We start from the raw sequence: 3,268 nt of genomic DNA, 5'->3' as shown, positions 1-3,268 counted from the left end.
TGCGTGTGTGTGCGCGCGCGCGCGCGCGCGCGTGTGTGTGTGTGCTTGTGGCGCCATTGACTAACAGATAAGTCAGTCACACACAGGACAAATTAATCTTTCACTTTCTTTCTGGCGCGGTGGAGGGGGTGGGGGGGCAGGGAGTGGAGAGAGAAAAAGAACCGTGGGTTATTTCCCTTGCTTCATAACCGGTCTTGCTGGATTAAAGTTCTGTGTGCTCAGCAGTGTCGGCGAAACGTTGACGCGCAGTGGGGGGTGGGGGTGGGGGCGGGGGTGGGGGTGTGTGTGTGTGACAAACATACAAAAGAGGGGGGAAAAAAAATAAAGAAGCAAAAGAAGAAGAAACAGTTACGAAAGAGAAGAAGAAGAAGAAAGAGAAGGAGAAAGAGGAGGAGAAGAAGAGGACGAAGAAGAAGAAGAAATAAAGAGAGAAATACAGATGTGGCGTGAAGAGAAAAGACCAAGCCTTGAACATGAAGACGGAAAGGGAGTCTGCCAACACATCGTTCAGCTCTACACACAAACATTACATGGCGGCTTCTCTGAAGACTTTGTTTCGTGATGTCCCTCCGTGGACGCTGATGGACTTCTTCAAAGAGGTGAACATTTTTAATCACATTTGAAGGTTTTAAACTATGGAAGTTAATTTTTTTTTTTAACTTTGAGTGGAAAGCTTAAAGAGGTGACTTGTTTTTATTGTTTTGTTTTTTTTCATCCTTGACTTGTAGTAGGTATTAACGTGGCGCGGTGGGGTCCCTGCGACGGACCGCGGACTTCGCTGTCTTGACCGGACTGAAAATCTAGCGTGGCCAGGGAACGCGGAAGAAGAAGAAGATATTATTTTTATGAAAATAACAACAAAAGTATCAGGGTTTTTTTTTTTCAAAGTGGAGTCACTGCGTTCGGACAAACCCATATACGCTACACTACATCTGAAAGGCCAGCAGCATGACCCAGCACGCTTCGTCAGGCGTTGCATCTCTCTGTCTCTCTCTGTCTCTGTCTCCCTCTATACAGTGCAGTGGAGTGATGGCCTAGAGGTAAGGCGTCCGCCTAGGAAGCGAGAGAATCTGAGCGTGCTGGTTCGAATCACAGCTCAGCCGCCGATATTTTCTCCCCCTCCACTAGACCTTGAGTGGTGGTCTGGACGCTAGTCAATCGGATGAGACGATAAACCGAGGTCCCATGTGCAGCATGCACTTAGCTCAGGTAAAAAGAACCCACGGCAACAAAAGGGTTGTTCCTGGCAAAATTCTGTAGAAAAATCCACTTCGACAGGAAAAACAATAAAACCGCACGCAGGAAAAAAAAAAAAGAAGAATAAAAGAAAAAAAAAAAGAAAAAAAAGTGGCGCTGTAGTATAGAGACGCGCTCTCCCTGGAGAGAGCAGCCCGAATTTCAGACAGAGAAATCTGTTGTGATAAAAAGAAACACACACACACACATATATATATTTGTGTACCTATCCGAGTGGATTTCTTCTATACAATTTTTCCAGAGGGCAACATTCTCGTTGCCATGGGTTATTTTTCCGTGCGCTAAGTGCGTGCTGTACACGGGACCCCGGTTTATTGTCTCATCCGAGTGACTATACGCTCAGTTCGATTTTCGAGTCCAACTTAGCAGAAAGGGCGAGAGCGGGATTGGATCCCAGACTGGACTCTGTGTTGGCATACAAGGGTCTTAACCATTCTGCCACCTTCTAACAACAACGTTAGAGAGAACTCAGAACTCAAAACGTTTTTTTAATTTTTTTATTCAATATTTAAGACATGGCCCGTTCTTCCAATCTGTCCTGAGAGAGAGAGAGAGAGAGAGAGAGAGAGAGAACGTTGTACCCAACATGTGACGTCATAAGTCCACAGCTCATGTTAACTCACTCAGTACGGCCAGTCCTCTCTTCTCCTCTACACAGACACCTCGGATGTCCAGTGGGTGTCTGAATGACCCAACCTTTAGCTTCCGTCGTCAGAATTGTGGTATTCTTTTCAACATTCACCTCTTCAGTATAAGAGCCTTCCGCTTGCAATATTTTGATGATGGTAACTGGGGTGAAACGCTGTTAACGTCGTCTCTTTCGCCGTTCGTATGGAGAGAGTTAATGCAATGTTCTGCATATTAAATTAGCGGCGGAATGTATTGTGACAGTAAGGAATAGTTGAACAGATGTCATTCTGGTCGGGAAAGATCTTTTACAAGTGTAAGTACACGAGCATAAAAATCAGAAATTGTACACGACATTCCCTTTGTTAACACTGAAGAAAGCAAGCTGATTATTTTAATGTACATTTATTCTTCCTTTTTTCTAATTCACAAAAAGGAAACAGACATTCCAAACTGTCAAACAAAACAAAAACAATAATATATACAATGATATATATCATACCTTTCATCATCTCCAGATACTATCATACTACCAAAAACGTATTTCACAACTTAGTGTTCGGTCGATTTATGATTTAGATATTCACAATTCAGTGCTTTAGTTATACTTTACTATCCGAATTCGGGTTCGAGCCTACGTGCGTTATTGCTTCATCATGATTCAAGGGAAGCAACATTCAGCATATGTCGAGGGACAGGACAGACAACTCTTTGTCTAGTTTGGTGCGAGACAAGGGAAGTAATTCCATCGGCACTGAAAACAGCCAGTGTGAATTGACTTCATTGGCGGGGGAGGGGAGGGGTGGGGGACAAACATTTGGATGCTTTTTAATCACGCAAAAACAAACTGGGCTATAATTCATATACACCACAACCACTCCCTCTCAAACACACACACACACACACACTGCGAGTGCGTGCTCTCACATTTCTTGTGTGTGTGTGTGTGTGTGTGCGTGCGTGCGTGCGTGCGGAGGGGTGGGGTGAAGGGTACGTGAGTGGGGCGGAGTGTGTAACTGAGGCATCGCTGTCTTTCATGTGAAGGAACTCATTCTTTTCGTCTCACTGCTCTCAATCAACACTACCCAGCACACGTCACACAATGTATAGATAACATTATCAGTCAATGTGTCACACCACTCTCAAACAGCACTACCCGTTTTCTGCTCAGCACACGTCACACAATGTATAGATAACATTATCAGTCAATGTATCATATTTTCTAGGAATTTATGTACACTATGGGAACATCAAGAATGATAATAACCATCACAAATGTAACATTATCAATCAATGTGTCATATTTTCTAGAAATATGTGTACACAATTGGAACATTAAGAATGATAATAACCATCACAAATGTAACATTATCAATCAATGTGT

This window comes from Babylonia areolata, chromosome 28, assembly GCF_041734735.1.
Source record: "Babylonia areolata isolate BAREFJ2019XMU chromosome 28, ASM4173473v1, whole genome shotgun sequence".
Lineage (NCBI taxonomy): Eukaryota > Metazoa > Mollusca > Gastropoda > Neogastropoda > Buccinidae > Babylonia > Babylonia areolata.
The sequence above is the reverse complement of the archived record's forward strand: the minus strand, read 5'-3'. Positions refer to the sequence as shown.